We start from the raw sequence: 22,962 nt of genomic DNA on the forward strand, positions 1-22,962 counted from the left end.
TTCTGGAATATTCTTTTATGTTGGTTCTAAGATCAGACCTGTTCTAATTTGGCAAAACCCCTCCGGCTCCTAAATTTCTTTTATTTGTTGAAAATTATATGGCTTCCTTACAGACCTCATATGCATCCAGCGTATAATAACCTAAATTGTGAATATATTGCTGAATGACACGTTTGTTACGTGTTTTTCCGTCACCCTTTTCACTGTGATAGTTATGTTCTACAAGGAACGCACGCCATTGAAGGCGGCAACTGTAATTTATTTTACCTTAAGTACTACTTCAATTTAAAGGAATATACGGGTGCAAACATGGAATACATGGGATTAATGCAGCTGCTCAGTGACAGGTATGGGGCAAGCATTGTGGCGAGGCCTCGGATCTGCGACACTTGCCTTCTTTGCCTCCGCCTACCTGGTAATGAAAGTCTTCTCAAACTATAAAAAAAATTAATAATAGTGCAGTGATCAGCACGTCTGTCTAGTTACTAGGAGGTCCAGGTTCGAAGCCCAGTCGGTCACAAATTTTCATCTGCCATCGTTGCTGTATTTCAACGCGCTGTGGCAGTGTGGACGTCGGTCCTTCGATACTTAAGATGCAATTGCTTTTTGAGGCAGCACAGGGAATTTGCGAACATTTGTCTTGCCATCAATGTAATGTGACTTCATCGGCATCCAACCCTTAGTCATTGCTTTGTGCCGGCGATAACCCATGTCATATATATGCGAATCAGATTGTAGTTCATATTTAGTCAAATAACGGATGGTCAGCATACAAGTATGCCGGCCGGGGTGGCCGAGTGTTTCTAGGCGCTACAGTCTGGCACCGCGTGACCGCTACGGTCGCAGGTTCGAATCCTGTCTCGGGCATGGGTTTGTCTGATGTCCTTAGGTTAGTTAGGTTTAAGTAGTTCTAAGTTCTAGCGGACTGATAACCTCAGAAGTTAAGTCCCATAGTGCTCAGAACCATTTGAACCATTTTTTAAGTATATAGTAGTATTTACGAACAGTAGAAGCGGGATTGCAGCGAACTGGTCACTTAACCAAATGCAACATAGAGTACCTGAGTAATGAGTCATTCCAGCTGCATAGCTGAGGGTAATATTTGCTAAGCAATTCATTGCAGAATCAATGTAATACCCGCACGATGACCTCTGTAGTCATACTGTATCATTAGCAGCTCGCGAATGGTGTAGTATGTTCGTAAAATTGTATTACTCAAGCTGAGGATAAATAAAGAGAAGCGACGACGCTACAACACCATCTTTACTTAAGTATGTAGTCAGCGCTAAATTATGTGCGCCAACATTAACGTTACTGTAAGCAGTTTGACAGCATAACACCACCACAACTACTGACAACGTGAACCATTATCATCACGCAGTTGTAACTCGCAGTGATTACAAGTTGCTGATGTTTGCCAAGAATAGCGGAAAGCGCCTCTGAAGTTCCATTTGCATTACCACTAGGACACAGAGACTCCTAAATAACAGTAATAGGTCACCCAGCGAAGAAAAGAATTGACTATTGCCTCAAGTTCTTGCAGTTTGCTATTAATGCAGTTCCCGATGGTTTCACACTAACGGGTTCTTTTGGCTGTCGGGATACTCATATTGGAATTATGAAGGTGTAATTGCTAGAACGCTCAACTACCTTAATAACACCTCATTCTGGATTGAGTACGACTCGGAAAGCGACGTTAATTTGACGTTTCCATCCATCTCCTGACGGCTTACTGAATGAAGTCTGAAGCGCACGCACAGTTGTGTTGCCTGCCGCATGGTTTCTGTGAAGTGTTGTGGCAGCTGGCAGTCATTGCTGAATACAGACATGTGCAAATATCCTCACTGCTTCAGGGGAACTCGTCATTGTTGCATTTTTTTCCGTACCGTAATTAGCACAATAAGATAAGGCTTATTCTGCTGAAGAACTTGATGCCCACAAGTCCTTAAATAAGAATCTCCTAGCGAGAGTAAGGCATGAAAGGAAACAGCCTGTTGGACAAAAGGATGGACAGCTCCCTGTTTTTGCGTTTCCGATAGCGCCTACGATAAGAATCTGGTGTCATACTATGCTTCAGAACTCTAAACTATTTATTTTTTTACTTTATACTAAAACAAACGTTGTGATATGAGAAGAGATAATGACTTAAATACTTCTCAGAAACTTTAGTTTTTCGTGTTTATTTTCTCACTTCATACTAAAAAAACGGCGTTAATATGAGAAGAGGAAATGAAATATACGCTTCCAAGACATAATATTTCCTTGTGTGCTACTACTGCATACATGAAAACCCTGCAGTTAATATTTGTATGTTGGATAAATTTTAATACCACCTCACATTCCTTTCTGATAAGGTTCCTGTTTTCGTGGGATTCAAATAGAGTGGACATTTCATCACTGGTTGATATTCTGATGACTAATGACATGATACCCGTTGCAATTGCTCCATGGCACCTGTGAGTAGAGTCTCACGTTGGTTACTATAAGAACACGCAGGCAGTGATATCCGCTCACTGCTGTCAGAGCCAAGGTGATTTCCTTGTGTTTACGGCGAAGCGTCTGCTGCAGTGTCCTCGCTCAGCCAGCATAAACAAAGCGCGGCGGCATTGGGTCCTGCTAATCGCTGTACTTGTCGCAAGCCTCGACAACAAGAGCGCACTGTCTCTGTTAACGATACTATGGAGTTAATACATCTTACTTAATGTAATACGCAGGACGTGGGTTGGGTAAAAATTCAGTTTCATCGCATTAAAACACTTTACAGTCATATTTGATGCAATATTTATTGTTGGTTGTCGCTCTAATTTTAGTAGTATTGATTCAGATTGTGCGTGAACACGAAAACACACACACACACACACACGCACTAAAGTCATTGATTCCAGTGAGGGTGACAACTACTGTGTGTTGAACAACACATGCACCAGTCAATTCCTCAGTTGGCGTCGAGTGGATGAGATTTTTCAATTACCTTGCATTGCAAGAAATGTAAGGAGGAGACTGAAAGTAAATGGACTTTTATGCTAAAGAGCTGCGACAAAGCAAAGCTTGACCGATTATCAGAAAATTGTCCACATGGGTTTTGTGGACTATACTTTTAGTAACCGACCGACCAACGGCCATTACGTAAGATTTCTCGCAGGCGTAGGGGCATTGATTTCATTAAGTTGTCGACAGTGTAGCGTGATGGTTTACTTCCCTCCATACGATTTCTATATTCGTCCAAAGGTCGCTTACATTTGTAGGTGCACATGGCAATGACCTTGTTACTTCTACCCACATAATCTCTATCTGGCTGTTGTTCGGCAATCGTGCAACAAACGGCAACACCTTTAACCTCTCGCACTGCTCTGCTATGATGGATGGGGCTCTGCTCCTGTAAATAAACTGTTATCTCGTTAGTTCATATATATATATATATATATATATATATATATATATATATGTATATATATATATATATATATATATATTTAAATAACGTGTTTGTAATAAGAACATTGGATTATTATTTTCCACAGTGTTTAAGAATTCAGGCCCTGTCCTAGATAAGTGATCTAGATTCAACAGTCCGATTAAGAATGTGGTTTACCCAGCCTATCATATGATGAGGGTCGTAGTCGAATATCCACATTAAGACTGACTGACTGAATCCGATTAGAACGATCTGGTATCGAAATGAAACTACAGAAATCGTATAATTTGAACGACTGTATTGCAACAATGCTGCGCACATAAATTCCTATGATGGAGTAACAGGTAGCAACTGTCTAAGATAAAGTGAGAAATATGTCTACTAGCAGCAATGTAACGTAATTAAAACCCATATTTATGTGATGGAAATACTGAATCGAACAATACACATCTATTTCAGTGGTTCGAAGATACACCATATCGGATTTGCTGATTACATAATGACAATAATAATAATAATAATAATAGTAATCCAGTGTGGCGGATAGGGGAAACCCTCCCCTATATGGGTGGTACCGAGGAAATCAAATACTTGGGGTGAACCAAATACTAACACAATCCTGAACGGCTACTCAATCCGTTGAACCCAAAATCCAGACACGTCTGAGTGAAAATCACCGCTACTCTGGTCACCGTCTGTCAGCTCAATGAGCTCAGCTGAAAATATTTGGTTGCAAAGGCTTCAACACCCTATGGTCCTGTCCGTTCCTGGAATCATCTAGGCCAAACCAATGAGACACAAACAAACATGAACTATGCAAGCAAAGTCAACATTACCCCAGGTGGTACACAACCCGCCTGTCGACAGGCGGCAGTCGGATTTTCGGATTCTGGGGAGTCCAGGTTAGCACGGCAGAGAATATCGAAGATCTCTGGTAAATTTCCCTACTAGCAGAATACATGCACTTGAAAACTAAACATCGATACATTGATCCAAACACGAAAACTAAATAATCTCACATAAGAAATCGACCGACAAAAAACTCTCACCCTTGCTCTTCAAGAACCACGACTAACTGACAATGAATCCTTGCATTACGGAAACCATTAAATCTTCAAGAGCAAAATACAACAAAAGGTAGCGAAAGGCGTACCAATCTTTGGCATTGAATTTCTCGAACACAGATCTATCATCAACTCTGTCAAAGAAATCACACCCATCAACAATGAAATGGTTCAAATGGCTCTGAGCACTATGGGACTTAACAGTGGAGGTCATCAGTCCCTTAGAACTTAAACCTAACTAACCTATGGACATCACACACATCCATGCCTGAAGCATGATTCGAACCTGCGACCATAGCAGTCGCGCGGTTCCGGACTGAAGCACCTAGAACCGCTCGGCCACCGCGGCCTGCCCATCAACAACCAACTTATGACTATGCCCATTAAGAGCCCCAGTAAAAAATATAAACTCATCAATGCACATGTCCCCACCAACATCGAAAATAAGAAAAACACCGAAAATGTCGAAAAATTCTGGAACACACTCAAAATACTATGAGCAAAATTCACCAAGATGACGTGAAAATACTAATGGGAGACTTCAGCTCTCTATTTGGGACAGAAAAAACCTGTAGAAAAATCATTGGTACAAATTCAACACACCGAAACGTTTAGACCAACGGCACATGTCTGACTGACATTTGTCAACAATTGAACCTCAAAAGGATGGCTTCCCACTTTAGGAAAAAACCAGTTCTGAGGTAACATGCTTGGCTACCAGGTGCAAGCTGCTTTCGTTCGCCTTTCGAGACTCGCTGAAAGCCAGATTTTTAATTCTTTTGTAGCAGAGCTACAAGCAGGCAGATACAAACTCAATAAGGGAATCGTAAGACAACGCTCGAGCAAAATGGGTCTTGCTACTTTCAGGAACCCTTACAAGGGGAGGCCGCCAATTGTGAAATTCAGATTCGATTCATATTGCGCATAATAAAAGCTCATAGCCAGAGGTGTAATGTGGCAAAGCACCAAGATGCACTTCTCAGCCGTTGTCGAGAAAATCGACAGTTAAAAGAAACCGTTGAGGTGAAATACTCTCTCTCTCTCTATATATATATATATATATATATATATTTTTTCATTAGAAATAACAAATACTAAAAAAAAGTTGCATATATATATATATATATATATATATATATATATATATATTTATATTAATTACAAATAACAAATACCACAAAAAAAAAGTTGCATGGCGTGAGATTCGATCCGGCGACCTTCGGATTACGAACCCGAATCAGTTGCAACAATTATGCTTATAATAAGCTGTTGAAAGTCGTTTGTCGTGGAAAAATGATTATGTTTTCTGCAAACAAAGTTGTATTTCACAAATGTTATTAATTGTCTTCATAATGTTTACACGTGTAGTTAACGGAAGACGTAGAAACGATATTCCGAAACGAATAAGTATAGTGTAAGTCAAACGTTCGAATTAGAGACATCATGATATATATATATATATATATATATATATATATATTTATATTTATATATATATATATATATATATATATATATATATATATATATATATATATATATTTGAATTACAAAAAACAAATACCATAAAAAATTGCATGGCGCGAGATTCGATCCGGCGACCGTTGACTCACGAACCCAAGCACTTACCGCTGCGCCACGACGCTGTAGGAAGTTATACATCGTAGAGAGTATTTCACCACAACGGTTTCTATTAACTGTCGATTTTCTCAACAACGGCTGAGAAGTGCATCTTGGTGCTTTGCCACATTACACCTCTGGCCATGAGCTTTTATTATGCGCAGTATGAATCGAATCTGAATTTCACAATTGGCGGCCTCCTCTTGTTAGTGTCAGAACGAAAACCTTACGGTACTGCCAAATTCATAATGCCACTTTTGTTTTCTACCTACATATTTTTTGTTGCTGTGAATACATAATTTTATCTATGAAATGACACATTTTCATAATACTTGCGAATGATACACGAAATGAAGTAAATACAGATCTTTTCGATGTCAAAAGTCGGCAATATCCTACTAATTCGTGTTAAAATAGGATCAATCGTCTTATAGACACTTAATGTTTTATTAAGATAGACTGCCGTCGTGTTGTTACTGTAGTAAGCTGAATTTAATTTGTATTAGTACAGTGAATATTTTAATTAAATTTTCCATTAGTTTACTAAATGCATCAGTAACCGCCAAAGAGAAATTAATCAGGAGCACAATTTTCTTTCACGATATCTAAAACAATCTGACAATGCTAATGTTGTTTACAAATTCTACGCGCGTAGAAACCCACTAGTTCTAACGATGTCATTAAACCAGTGTAGTTTTAAGAGTATTTTCGTCTAGAAATGAATTGCCGTGACGGTTGATCGATCAAGAGCGGGAAAGGTAAATTTTTACGAATATATGACGAGAGAGACATGTGCTTGAGAGAGGACTTCCCTATCAATACTAATGCCTGAGAGACGACTTTACTATCAATCTCCTGGACAGTTTTGTTTCTCAAATCAACAGAGTGCGTCATCATGCAGTAGCACAGGTGATGTAGTTTTGTTGCTCGATTTCCTTACACTGCCACCAAAAGGTGTCTTTGTTGTTGGCAACAAATTCCAGCTGTGTTGCACACACCCCGTGGGGCTGAATTCGTATCCCATTTTTGGAGCTATCAGATGTAAAATATTATGTTCACACTACTCTTTGCTCGAGTTTACGTCTTTTGGTGGGGCTCAGCCTTTCATTTCTTCTTAGGAAGTTAACGATAAAGGCATCATAACACGTCACCAACAACAGTACTGCATACGAATGCTCAATGAGCGATCTGATGACGTTCAGTTATAGTCACTCCATGATTTTTGTTGTTTCGAATTAGAGCATGCAGTACTCCTACGCCAGACTTCTGAACTTTGCCTGTTGATTGCAAATGTCGCATGATGGTGAAATGGTAATCTATCACATGTATAAGTAGTCGAGACTTCCTTAATGTGGAAAATCGTTCATGCCAGAACGATCTTTGTTGAAACAAGAATATATTTTTCTGGCGTATTTTTCCCGAAAGCACTCGCTCCACACACAGTTCAAATCTTTCTAGTTGCCTCCTCTGCATTCACCCCTCTGTTATACCAAAAGTAAACGTTGTGTTGCAGATGTTACACCTTCTTCCACTTGCGACTCAATTTTACAATGCTTAACCGTAGTTCATGATTTTCAAGTATGCAAAATGCAATGCTTAACTGCAAGATGATAACTAGAACTTCAAATTCGAAAATGACAGCTAAAACATATACTGACAGCGTCGCGCCGCATTCACATGGGCGGCGCCGGATTTCAGGCGGCGGGTGGCGTCTGGCCGGTGGCCAGTAGCCGCTGCAGCGCGAGGAAACGCTCGAGCGTAAGCTGTTATGATCGCGACGCAGACACGAGCTGTCCTGCGGAATTGTTGCTGGAATACTTGTTATTGCTGGTGGGTAGAATGTCAAGCGAATTATTTTCGATTTTCAATCAGACTCATAACTTTATACCAGGGCCGAAATGTAGTAAAAAAAAAAAAATATACATATAGGTGGACGCGAACATGCGACTATCAGTTTTGAATGCGTGACTATTACCGCTGGACCACGGGCTCACACAGTCTCAGTACACATCGGAAGTAAACAACACGTCCTCCTCGCTTCTTACGGTGTTGCCAGATTGTGCAGATGGCCGGACTTTGAATGTCAGGGGCGGCCAGTTTTATTGGCCACCTTAAGTGAACGACTCGGACTTAGTCTCTGTGGCGGCCGGCCGGCGGCCAGTTTTTGTGTCTAAGACTGTACGTTGCAGGAACTCAGTGTCCTCCTTCAGATCAACAGAGGCCGTCACTGTCATTGAGGTAGAACCAGTTTTCATCAGAAATCACAATAGACCTCCACTCGACCCTCCACCGAATTGTCTGCAGCTCGTGGTGTAGTGGCTAGCGTTGCTGCTTCTGGATCAAAGGTTTCAGAGTTCGGTCCACCAGGGAGCTTTTATTCCCTGCAGAATTTTAAAAACATGGGGTGGGGAGGACGACAGAGTTGATCTTTTTTATGAGGTAGGCGACAGCTCAAACGTCAGAAGCGTGATTCCTCACCCCAGCCAACGTTCGTTGGGCCGCGGACTCTTAGGTAAACGTTGGCTGGGGTGAGGAATCACGCTTCTGACTTTGAGCTAAGTGTAGCTATTGACATGGTACACAAGTACCGTTTCTTTTACATTTTATGCGAGTCTTTTGTCCTTTTGCGCGATCTGTATTAATGTTGGAGTATCCCTCTTTAGGCAGTTTGTAGTTTTAGCGTGTTCTGAGGAGGGTGTGGTTATCCGCGCCGAAACCTTGGTCACCATCCGGTTTCAATTTGCAATCGAAGCGGATTCTTTATAATTACTAAATTATTCATGACTGCTGACGTGCTGCAACGTTAAAAGTTCTCATTTTATCATGAAATAACTTTTTTGCATCAATAAGCACCTTCCTATAGATCTATTTGTATGAATGGTAGAAATTTAAGAATTGTGGATCATTGCAACTCTTTTTTCATGGAAGTGATTGGGAGGACTTCTTAATACCTGCTAATATCCATCTGTTTTAGTGAGATTTTGCTACAGACATGCATACCTTTGGGAATGCCTTTTCAAAGTTCAATTTAAATAATGTGGAGAATTTAGAGGATTTCATTTTCACATTGGTTTCCTTACACACTTCATCCCAGCTTCCGTTCGCTAGTTCTTTTGAAAAATCTTTCATTTTGACTTCCGATAGATGTCGTTAATAGGCTTGTAGTTTAGGGAATGATTCGATGCCTGATTTTACTGTTGTTATTTGACAGAGATGGTCTGATAGTCCGATATCTTTACAGCTATATCACATATTTTCCTGTCAGTATTCGTGGTCACATGGTCTGTTACTGATGCAGTCATTGTAGTAACCATTTTTGTACTATTGACCACTAGGGACATGCCTAAACTTTGAAGGATATCTATGAGGGAGTTGCTGGATTGATTAATGATATTACAGTGGATGTTCATGTCCTCACACAGAATTATGTTGACCTTTGTACTTGAAACTTTCTCTAGAACTTCTCTTAATTTACTGAGAAAAGTGTCCCAAGTTTAGGACAGGTGGTAGGGCAGAGCATCGAGTAACATTATACTGAGTGCACTATCCGAAAATTACCTCGAGCAATTAAAGAGAGAACCGACTCGTGGAGATAACATCTTGGACCTACTGATAACAAAAAGCCCCGAACTTTTCGACTCTGTAATCGCAAAACAGGGAATCAGTGATCATGAGGCCGTTGCAGCATCTTTGAATATGGAAGTAAATAGGAATATAAACAAAGGGAGGAAGGTTTATCTGTTTAGCAAGAGTAATAGGAGGCAGATTTAAGACTACCTAACAGATCAAAAAGTAAAAATGTCTGTTCCGACACTGACTATGTTGAGTGTTTATGGAAAAAGTTCAAGGCAATCGTAAAATGCGTTTTAGACAGGTAGGTGCCGAGTAAAACTGTGGGGGACGGGAAAAACCCACCGTGGTTCAACAACAAAGTTAGGAAACTACTGCGAAAGCAAAGAGAGCTTCACTGCAAGTTTAAACGCAGCCGTACCCTCTTAGACAAACAGAAGCTAAACGATGTCAAAGTTAGTGTAAGGAGGGCTATGCGTGAAGCGTTCAGTGAATTCGAAAGTAAAATTCTATGTACCGACTTGAGAGAAACATCTGGTCTTACGTTAAATCAGCAAGTGGCTTGAAACAGCATATCCAGACACTCTGGGATGATGATGGCATTGAAACAGTGGATGACACTCGTAAAGCTGAAATACTAAACACCTTTTTCCAAAGCTATTTCACAGAGGAAGACCGCATTATAGTTCCTTCACTAAATCCTCGCACAAACGAAAAAGTCTGACATCGAAATAAGTGTCCAAGGAATAGAAAAGCAACTGAAATCACTAAACAGAGGAAAGTCCACTGGACCTGACGGGATACCAATACGATTCTACACAGACTACGCGAAAGAACTTGCCCCCCTTCTAACAGCCGTGTACCGCAAGTCTCTAGAGGAGCGGAAGGTTCCAAATGATTCAAAAAGAGCACAAGTAGTCCCAGTTTTCAAGAAGGGTCGTCGAGCAGATGCGCAAAACTATAGGCCTATATCTCTGACATCGACCTGTTGTAGAATTTTAGAATACGTTTTCTGCTCGCGTATCATGTGATTTATGGAAACCCAGAATCTCCTCTGTAGGACTCGACATGGTTTCCGGAAACCGCGATCGTGTGAGACCCAACTCGCTTTATTTGTTCATGAGACCCAAAAAATTTTAGATACAGGCTCCCAGGTAGATGCCATTTTCCTTGAGTTCCGGAAGGCGTTCGATACAGTTCGGCACTGTCGCCTGATAAACAAAGTAAGAGCCTACGGAATATCAGACCAGCTGTGTGGCTGGACTGAAGAGTTTTTAGCAAACAGAACACAACATGTTGTTCTCAATGGAGAGACGTCTACAGACGTTAAAGTAACCTCTGGAGCACCATAGGGTATGTTATGGGACCATTGCTTTTCACAATATATATAAATGATCTAGTAGATAGTGTCGGAAGTTCCATGCGACTTTTCGCGGATGATTCTGTAGTGTACAGAAAAGTTGCAGCATTAGAAAATTGCAGCGAAATGCAGGAAGATCTGCAGCGAATAGGCACTTGGTGTAGGGCGTGGCAACTGACCCTTAACATAGACAAATGTAATGTATTGCGAATACATAATAAGAAGGATCCCTTATTGTATGATTATATGATAGCGGAACAAACACTGGTAGCAGTTATTTCTGTAAAATATCTGTGAGCATGCGTAAGGAACGATTTAAAGTGGAATGATCATATAAAATTAATTGTTGTTAAGGCGGGTGCCAGGTTGAGATTTATTGGGAGAGTCCTTAGAATATGTAGTCTATCAACAAAGGAGGTGGCTTACAAAACACTTGTTCGGCCTATACTTGAGTATTGCTCATCAGTGTGGGATCCGTACCTGGTCGGGTTGACAGAGGAGATAGAAAAGATCCAAAGAAGAGCGGCGCGTTTCGTGACAGGGTTATCTGGTAAGCGTGATAGTGTAACGGAGATGTATAGCAAACTCAAGGGGCAGACTCTTCAAGAGAGCCGCTTTGCATCGCGGTGTAGCTTGCTGTCCAGGTTTCAAGAGGGTGCGTTTCTGGATGACGTATCGAATATACTGGCTCTGAGCACTATGGGACTTAACTTCTAAGGTCATCAGTCCCCTAGAACTTAGAACTACTTAAACCTAACTAACCTAAGGACATCACACACATCCATACCCGAGGCAGGATTCGAACGTGCGACCGTAGCGGTCGCGCGGTTCCAGACTGTAGCGCCTTTAACCGCTTGGCCATCCCGGCAGGCTCGAATATATTGCTTCCCCCTACTTATACCTCCCGAGGAGATCACGAATGTAAAATTAGAGAGATGCGAGCGCGCACGGAGGCTTTCCGGCAGACGTTCTTCCCGCGAACTCTACGCGAGTGGAACAGGAAAGGGAAGTAGTGACAGTGGCAGGTAAAGTGCCCTCCGCCACACACCGTTGGGTAGCTTGCGGAGTATAAATGTACATGTAGATGTAGACGTACCACTGGGAGATGTATACACATACCAGATGATTAATTTCTTGGTGATATCGAGCCCTGTTAGTTCAAAAGCTGTTATTTCAAAGTTTTTGTCTTCACGTAACTGTACTGAGGTAATGTCTAGATTTGAGCTGTACTCCTTTTCTGATATAAATGCATGATCCACCACCTCCTGAAGCAGTTCTGCTGTAAGAGTTTGCCCTTTGCGGTCAGTCGAAGGTTTCTATCACTCGGCAATTGCGAATTGTGAATGTAACATATAAATTTACAAATGAAAGACTTCAGTTAAATAAAATCTGCAGGTACTATCTTAACGACTTAAAATGATGAGTACGATAGCTAAAGTACTTTTGAGAATGCGGTATATTTCTGCAAAACACTTGTTGGTGTCGGTGGTTCAACAATTAAATAAAATATAACTTGAATAACAGGAAAACAATAGATTCCTACTGCACGTAATTAGTGATGAACGATAACATAGCTCGCGCGATATTCACTTCTAAACGCACACCACGTCTTCACTGTAGAAGCCACAGATATCTCAGATGTGCACAAGTCGGCACTCCGAAGTATTTCTATTTGCCACTACCACGCGCAAACTGCTCCACACTCTCCAAGTCTCTCACACGACCATGAGTCCGCCGCGCCGTCCAGCACTTTACGTGTCCTGTCCCGTACTGTCCCGAGCTGCCCCTGTCCTCTCCGGTAACCATGCTCTCCTCCCACTTCTATCCAGCTGTGATTGGCTAGAGTGCTCCCACCATATCTTCAAGCGAACGCACATTCACAAACATAACGAATCACTTTCTAAATGCTGGATTTACATTTAAATAACTTGAAATTAAATAAATATTCCTACGGCTAGCCCATAAACACGCTCTAACACACATTATTAGATACATAAACAAATTAAATAAACATATATCAGAGGAATAGAACAAAAGGTAGGCCAGTAGCCTAATGTCTCTGTGCTTTATAAAACACAGTGAATATTTAACTAATTTCTTCATGAATATCATAAGTCTGATCTAAACAAAGGTTTACACTAATAGCTTTCGAAAGACACGGCAATCGACAAAATCGGATGAAGCGTTTATATTTCGGAAATTTGTTGCTGGGCGTTATTTGTATAATTTACTGTCAGCTACTAATGTTTAAACTAATAAAGGTATTGAAAATCTGATTACACCATCAGAATCGTTGTGCAAATAATAGTAATGTACATGTCTCTTTTTGAGCTGTCATGATTCATCTGGCTACTGTTAATTTCTATACGAACTGTGAAATGTCTGCCATGTCGGTTTCACAAAGTCCGCCATATTTGGCACTCTGGCACTCTCGGCACATCTCCTTCACTGACACAAAGCACCGTCCTCGTCACAGTGGAAATCCCAGCCACGCGGCTGGATGGACCACGTGCTCCGGCCGATGTGAGGCACCACGCGGCTGCTAACGAGCTCGGCCCTGCCGCGAGACGCGAGCGGTGGCCGCTGCAACTCGGCTGTTACCTCACACCTTTCATTCAATAACAATACTACACTTTCGATTTCTATGTCTCTACTGCAGTTCTCAGTAACACTAACTACTGTGCAGTGCAAAGATTGGAGCTCAACTTCTAATAGCTCTATTTTATTTTATATTGATTGAATGTTTTGATGGAGGATTGTTAAGTCTTTTAAATGCCCCATCTTACTCCTTCCAATGGTTTGTTTCTCTTTGTGACTTTTGGTAAGTATGATATTCGGAGTGTTAAAGTCTGTCTTGTGAGTGATTGTTTCAGCATTTTTTAAACTGCTAGAGACACTGTTTAGGCAGGGGATCCTGTTGCCTGGATATATCCTAAAAAAGACTTATTTTTCCTACCCATGAGAACAGATATTTTTCTGTTTACATATCTCTGTGTTTGAACATGGATTCCTATGCCAGTTTCTTTGGCGCTGCAGTGTATAAAAAGACCCATTTGCTTCTTCTCGCTTAAAGAAGAAATATAAATAGATAAATAAAAGGAATTTAAAAGAAAACATGAAAGGGGAGAGGAACGATCTATGCAGTATTGACGGAATTATTATTTTGTAAGCCATATTTTGTAAAATAACTTTCAAGTACCAATGATATGTGACTTAGTAATATTTAAGTGTGCTAATTTTAATTGACCCAGTTGTGGGCTCTTGGTGAAACAATGTAAATTAGCTAAACAAACTATGTTTTAGTGTTGTTTCACAAATTATTATTAATGTCATTGCACCACCTAGGTTTCGGGTTATAAGCCACTTTTCAAGTACATTACTGATTACCAAAGATGATAATGCACAATCAAGCATGATGACAAGGCAAAGACAGTCGTCTTCTCAACTTCTTAATGTATCTATTCATAGTTTAACGTACAATTATATCTATGACCATGTTTAACAAATTACATACATTATTACACTTCAAAAATTATACTACAATGACCGGACTTAAGTTATGCATCAGCAAAGATATTTATAACTACAAAGGATTCGGTCCCACATTTTTGCCTCTATCCTGGGGCTGTGATCTCATCTAAGAGAGGTGAATAATTGAACTGAATTTGCTCGTTTGATAATAGGTGCGGGCATATAAACATTGGTTTTTTAATTTCTAAAGTTTCTAACTGGATGAGTGTGGTCCCTTTTTCCTCTATGTGTAGGAATTGTACATCTATTGTCTATTTGCAATTATTGCACAAGGTGCAAAGGCAGAATCAGGCTTCATCAATCTCCAGCTTCTGTGGTGTTCTTTAAGCCTGGTACAGTTTGACCTCCCCATCTGCCCAATGTAGCAAGAGTGACACTCATGGCATGCGATTTTATAAACTCCAACTTTTGTGATAGCTGGTTGTTTGTCTTTTGCATTGAACAAGTTGCTACCTATTGTCTGAGGAGAAAAACACAGATAAACCCTTTGCCTTCAAGATGTTACAAATGCTATTTGATATTTTCCCTATAAAATGTAATCTGCACCATTTCTTTCCCTGTTGGTCTGTATTTTTCATTTGGGTCAATAGAGACCGGGCTTGGTTCTTCATCTTTTTACCTAAAATTTTATAAGTGGTGTTGAGGTCAAATTAATTATTTATGGCTATTGTTTTTGTTGTGTTAAGTTCCTGGTGAAAGTCTTCTTATGACATAGGGACAGAAAGGAGATGATGGATCATGTCATGGAATGTTGCATGTTTGAAGGTTGTAGGATGTTGAGAGAAAGCGTGGACGAAAGTGTCAGTGAGGAATTCTTTTCAGTATTTTTTAAATTTATGGTTACGGTCTTCTGTCTTTAAGCTAATATCCAGGAAATTTATGTTCGTCTCTCCCGACGTTATGTTGACCATTATGTTAGTGTGCCACTGGTTCATATTTTCCAGAAATTTATGGAGCTGTCTATTGGAACATTTTCACATACAAAGAATATCATCTACATATCTGTACCAAAACACCACAAGTTTTGCCAGTGGTCCTCTCCTCAGAGAATCAGTCTCTCACTTATCCATGAACGTTTCTGCTAGTAAGGAGGATAAATTTTAGCCCATTCTGGGTGCTAGTGCCATTTTTTCTTAAAAGATGTTCCTTGTATCTGACTGTAAACCCTATGTAGTAAGAAGAGCAATGTCGCAAAAAATCTTGTCGTCATCAGAGTTTTTAACAGGAGAACTGGCCCATTTTAAGTTGTGAATATTTTTTTTGGTTGAAAAGGCGACATTACAGTTGTATTTATTACGAAAAAGGTGTTGAATCTGATACGAGAAGGGCCCCCATAAAGGAATAGAAAGAAATTTATTTTTCTTTTCCTTTTTTTTTGTTGGGTTCAATGATAGAGGTTCATATTGTAGTAACTCTTTTAACAGTTTTCTATGTAAGGATGTCGTCAACTATGGTAGGTTCGTATTCGTTAATAACTGCTACTGTTTCGATCAAATTAATTTCTTCTTCGAATTTTTCTTTCGAGAGTGGAATAGAAGTAGCTCTGTGAATAACAGAGTGAAATAACGCGTTTTTATGAGATTGACGGTGCATGGAAGAAGCAGGTAAGGTCTTATGGGTGTATGTTTCTTTACAAGAAACATACAAAGAGATTTTATTTTCTTTTACTGTTAGTGTCAAGTCAAGAAAGTTCAGCTGGCGGGCCTCATTTTCGAGTTCACTGGTGAAGGATATTTTATCATGACGTTCATTAAAGAGATTGAAAAATACGTTCAATACCAACAACATGTCCCTTGTAGATGACTAAAGTAACATCGACGTATCTCTAATAGGTGGTAATAACCAGCGTTATAGCTGGGAAACAGTTTAAGAACTTTTCTTTCAGAAAGTTAAGGCAACTGTCAGCAAGGATACCAGCCAATGGATAACCCTTAGGGACATCATCGGATTGCTGATACAATTGTCCATTAAATTCAAAGTAGTTGTACTTGACTAAGGCTGTGATTAGATTCATAAATTCAGTGATTTGTTCATCTGAAAGTTTTTTTTTTTTTTTTTTTTGAAATGGTGCAAATTATTTTCTACGATCGTAAGAGTTTCTTGTATGAGAACGTTTGTATAAAGATTTTTGAGGTCTAGTTAAGACAACTTGGTATGTGGACTGTATTCTACATCTTTTATTTTATGAACTAGGACACGACTATTGGCGATGGAATAATTTTTTTGGAAAACGGAAGACTTTTTCGGAGTTCCATGCAGACATTTGGCTAAATCATGTTACGCGTTGTTCATAGTATTAGAGATCGGGCGTATCGGATGGCTAGGATTGTGAACTTTGAATTGAGAACGAAGTTTTGGGGGCTGAGGGTTCAAGTTAGTAAACATTTTCTTATGGAAATGCTTGAGAAAAAATTTTGCGTCTCTGATAGCTGATCCGACTTCTTTTTTCTAATTCCTGAGTCGGATTTTCATGAAGTGCCGAAATATCATTTTCATTAAAAAAACTAAGGTTTTAGAAATGTATTCAGAACTGTAGGCAATAACCAAAGAACAATCTTTGTCAGAATTAGTTATCAAAATATTAGCTTCCATAACTTTATTATTAATAATTAGATTAACCAACTTCATATCGTTATGGGCAGTATTTTCAAAATAGGCAGTGTTGTTACTGACAACACTAGCTACGTCAAAGACAATACTAGTCTCACATGAATTATCCATTTTTATGCAGTTAAAATCAATTTTTAGAGTGACAAGCATCTTTTCTATTACATTTTTGTCTGACAGGTTGGGCATGACATTGTATACTAGGCCTTTTTCAAGGATGGCAGTTTCCTTGTGCGTGCAATTAATGATAGTCTTACTGAAGATTCTTTTATCAAATATACGACTGTTTTTCTTAAGAGTACTTTGCAAACATTTTTCCTCAGAAAACAGACAAAAAAGTTTACTAAGCTTCTTATCATGCATACGCAATATGCCCTGTTTACAAATTTCTAAATCTTCGTTAATCTGTATCCAGAACACGTCAACATTAAAATTATAATTGATACGGAAGATTTTTGTCAGCTCTAAATATAAATAATGTGCTTCTTAATTGATAACACATTTTTTTAGCCTATAGTCTTTTACCAACATTAGAAATGAGATTTTTAACTACAGGTCTAAAGAATTTGGTATCTTTCTTACAATTTGCAAAGTTAATATACGCCTTCAAATAATTAGGTTCCAGCATCCTTTCTTGGCATATTTTATTAAACTGAATGCCCATACCTGTATTTAGCAGTTTCTTTTAAATCCCTATATTTAGAGGCAGCCTTGGATGCATGGGCAAGCAGAAATCTTAAGGTTTTGAACATGGCTACGTGGTCAACGACCTTTTTACAAAGTAAAATTAACAGCAATAGCAGACCTCCGTCGCAAAAAAGGAGTCTTCTGACCAAAGCTCTGGCACTGTTATGAGTACCTTCATCGGAAATAAAACTCTCAAATTGGCCTGTAATATAACTACATAGTCACAGAAAATAATAAGTGTAATTACTAACTAGTAATACAAAAAAGAAACAGTACTTACATGTCACATATTAAACTAAAATTTGTAGATCAGAATAAGTAAAAGGCAAGCCGCTATGGGCTGTTCACATGCGACGAGCTACGGTAGCATCAGAGTGTAGCGCCCGCGTTAGCAATTGCTGGCAGGTGATCATTATAGCAAGAGTGTCATCTAGTAGCCGCAAATAGAAACTTACGTAATTAACTCGTCTTTTGCCGACCGCTTTCTGATTACAGGTCACGCACCCAAAGCTGTTCACGATATCAACATTTTGCACACTGAGAAGAAAGGCCGTAGACTAGATGAACTAGAAGAATTAGAATTTTTTAAATATCTTTCTCGTAATGATGGACTCATTCTAAATGAGCTGCTACAATTACGTAATAAAAGCTTCTTCAATGGTATAAAGCTTTTACTTGATATTAGATTTCGCGTTTCCTTGTGCAGTTGCCGAAATATTTTTTCTATCTAAGTTGACTCATAACTTTCTTTGTTTTTTAAAAGTTTATATTAACATCATTTCATGTTATATCATCCTTTCCTCCTCGCTTAATTATTCAGCTCCTTTTGAATTTTAAAAACCGAGCGAGGTGGCGCAGTGGTTAGCACACTGGACTCGCATTCGGGAGGACGACGGTTCAGTCCCGTCTCCGGCCATCCTGATTTAGGTTTTCCGTGATTTCCCTAAATCGCTTCAGGCAAATGCCGGGATGGTTCCTTTGAAAGGGCACGGCCGATTTCCTTCCCCATCCTTCACTCATCTGAGCTTGCGTTCCGTCTCTAATGACCTCGTTGTCGACGGGACGTTAAACACTAATCTCCTCCTCCTTGAATTTTAAAATGGCGTTTTCAGCCTTTAAGCTTTATTTATAAGCTCTTATGTAGACAATTTTCTTACCGTGTCTACTGCTGTCAGATAAAATTATTGTCTTTTATTTCATGTAGCCTGTTTGTATTTGGCCGGCCGTTGTGGCCGAGCGGTTCTAGGCGTTTAAGTCCGGAACCACGCTGCTGCTACGGTCTCAGGTTCGAATCCTGCCTCGGGTGTGAATGTGTGTGTTGTCTTTAGGTGAGTTAGGTTTAAGTAGTTCTAAGTCTAGGGGACCGATGACCTCAGATGTTAAGTCCCATAGTGCTTAGAGCCATTTGAACCATTTGTTTGTCTTTGCGGCTACAAGACGGTACTCTTGCTGTAATGTTCCCATGCTGCTATTAGTAACACAGGAACCTGTATCTTATTATACCGTAGCTCAACGCATGTGAGCAGCCCATAGTGGCTTGCCTTTTATGAATTCTGTTTTACAAATTTTGTGAATAAAGCTTTATCACTTGATTTTTAGTTCAATACGTGACATTTAAGTACTGTTTCTGTTTTGTACTACCAGCTAGTACTTGCACTTAAAAAATTTTTGTTCCTGTAAGTTTCTAATTTTGTTATATGCCAATTAGAAAGTTTTATTTCCGATGAAGGCACTCATAGCAGTGCCGAAATCTGGGTCAAAAGACTTCTTTCTTGTGAGCGAGAGCTGCTATTGCTGTTAATTTTACTTTGAAAATGGTCGCTGACCACGGAGCCATGTGTAAAACCATAAAACGAGAAGAATCATTTCACAAAAAATGCCGTATGAGACGGTTTAGATAAGATGGAGTATGACACATTAAATAATGAACTTCATGGCAAGAACTGTTGTAAGAGGAAAAATTTAGTAAATTTCGACGATATGTTTCAAGGGAGTGACTGAACAAGATAATCGTGTCCTTAAATGGACGACTGTTCCTAACAGGTACAATATGACAAGTGGGACTAAAGAGGTAAACGAAACAACTGTAACTACACAAAGTAAAATTTTAACAAGGCAGCCGAAACTACGGTAACTGAAATAAAGGAGAGAGTAGGGCGTCGCAGTAAGAGGAGCGATTTACAGACTCATGGAAAATTCACGAAAGAAGGAAGGAGAGCTACCTTCCAATAATGGAAATTAATAAATATAGGTGCACTTTCCCAAGCGTAATACCGAATGATCAGTCACAGTGCTCTTACTAGGCACATTTAACTGCAGATACTGTAGTAACTCAGTCCAGGCCACTTCATAAATTATCACTCTCACTTTGATTCCCCATTTTTCCCCTTTGTTTCAGTTACTGCAGTTGGCACTAAATGCGTACATATGCTATAAAAAGGGGACACAGGTAAGTCTCACTCACCCTGTCAGCTAGCGAACACTCCACAACAGTACGTTGCTTTATCCATGTTCAGTTAAACCCATGGACGTCTAAGGGACGTGAAAATATGCTGAACCGCAAGACTTTACTGTCGGTTACAAAGCATAATACGCAAGGAGAAACATGCTATAAGCAAACTATCACCTCATATGTGTCCTAACAGCAAACATGAACTGAGTTTCCAGCTAAGGGTAAATGTTAACAAAGAAAGAAATTTAAGGAAAGGGGCTGAAAAGGTCAGTTTTCTTCTGTTATGAATGAGTGAGAAAAATGTTGTCTACGATCATTGTTTCTAGTAACAACATTTCTCGTGAGATTGTCTGTTTTGTGTGCTATGATGAAGACCTAATAAGGGAATTTACTAACTGATTTTCAGTTATATATTTCCCGTAGCACTTAAGCGCTTTACGCTGACACATGCTTTTCTACAGCCCTGTGTTCGTAGTTCCAATGAATTGAGACAACAATAAGACTTGAGATGCCATAGTTTGGACGTGTAAGTAAGATATTTATGATGTGTTAATCTACATGGAGTTCAGTGAAACTAGACGATGAGCAACAAGTTGTTCACAGTATCCAGCTAATGTTCACAACTAACAATTTTGAAAATCACTTGTAAACTCTTACAACAGCAGATGATTTATCCAGAATGGGAATTTTATTAAAATAATTAATGATAATCGCGCGACAGCACATTGGTCAACCAATACAAACAAAGGGGTTCTTGCGTGTCTTAATTACGATTTTCTAGCATTTTTCCAAACTGCACACTGTGCTAGCAATCACAAGTAATTTTAATAATAATAAAGAAATCCATACAGTATGAAGAAATTATTGTGGCCATTGAAAGTCTTGTTTCGTAACCTTCAAATAGTTGAGTCTTCGCCCGCTGCGACATGTTTTGCCACCTTCATCACAGCAGATTGAGGAGCAGGACTTTCGACGGTTCTCTAGTGTGCCAACAAGGATAACTTCATAGAAGGATAAGACGAAACGTGTAAGCTTATTTCTGTGTAGATATTAAACATTAATTCATACCTACACTACTGGCCATTAAAATTGCTACACCAAGAAGAAATGCAGCTGATAAACGGGTATTCATTGGACAAATATATTATACTAGAACTGACATGTGATTACATTTTCGCGAATTTGGGTGCATAGATCCTAAGAAATCAGTACCCACAACAACCACCTCTGGCCGAAATAACGGCCTTGATATGGCTGGGCATTGAGTCAAACAGAGCTTGGATGGCGTGTACTGGTACAGCTGCCCATGCAGCTGCAACACGATACCACAGTTCATCAAGAGTAGTGACTGGCGTATTGTGATGAGCCAGTTTCTCGGCCACCATTAACCAGACGTTTTCAATTAATGAGAGATCTGGAGAATGTGCTGACCAAGGCAGCAGTCGAACATTTTCTGTATCCAGAAAGGCCCGTACCGGACCTGCGACATCCGGTCGTGCATTATCCTGCCGAAATGTAGGGTTTTGCAGGGATCGAATGAAGGGTAGAGCCACGGGTCGTAACACACCTGAAATGTAACGTCCACTGTTCAAAGTGCCGTCAATACGAACAAGAGGTGACCAAGACGTGTAACCAATGGCACCCCATAGCATCACGCCGGGTGATACGCCAGTATGGCGATGACGAATACACGCTTCCAATGTGTGTTCACCACGATGTCGCCAAACACGGATGCGACCATCATGATGCTGTAAACAGGACCTGGATTCATCCGAAAAATTGACGTTTTGCCATTCGTGCACCCAGGTTCGTCGTTGGGTACACCATCGCAGGCGCTCCTGTCTGTGATGCAGCGTCGTGGGTATCCGCAGCCATGGTCTCCGAGCTGGTAGTCCATGCAGCTGCAAATGTCGTCAAACTGTTCGTGCAGATAGTTGTTGTCTTGCAGATGTCCCCATCTGTTCACTCAGGGATCGAGACGTGGCTGCACGATCCGTTACAGCCATGTGGATGCCTGTCATTTCGGCTGCTAGTGATGCGAGGCCGTTGGGGTCCAGCACGGTGTTTCGTATCACCCTCCTGAACCCACCGACTCCATATTCTGCTAACAGTCATTGGATCTCGACCAACGCGAGGAACAATGTAGCGACACGATAAACCATAATGGCGATAGGCTACAATCCGGCATTTATCAAAGTCGGAAACGTGATGGTACGCAATTCTCCTCCTTACATGAAGCATAACAACAACGTTTCACCAGGCAACGCCGGTCAACGGCTGTTTGTGTATGAGAAGTCGGTTGCAAACCTTCCCCATGTCAGCACGTTGTAGGTGTCGCCACCAGCGCCAACCTTCTGTGAAAGCTCTGAAAATCTAATCATTTGCAATCACAGCATCTTCTTCTTGTCGGTTAAATTTCGCATCTGTAGCACGTCATCTTCGTGGTAATATAATATATAATGGCGTGTGACGAGGGCCTCCCGTCTGGTAGACCGCTCGCCTGGTGCAAGTCTTTCGATTTGACGCCACTTAGGTGACTTGCGCGTCGATGGGGATGAAATGATGATGATTAGGACAACACAACATCCAGTCCGTGAGCGGAGAAAATCTCCGACCCAGCCGGGAATCGAACCGGGGCCCTTAAGGATTGATAGTC

Source organism: Schistocerca piceifrons, chromosome 4 (genome assembly GCF_021461385.2).
Source record: "Schistocerca piceifrons isolate TAMUIC-IGC-003096 chromosome 4, iqSchPice1.1, whole genome shotgun sequence".
Classification (NCBI taxonomy): domain Eukaryota; kingdom Metazoa; phylum Arthropoda; class Insecta; order Orthoptera; family Acrididae; genus Schistocerca; species Schistocerca piceifrons.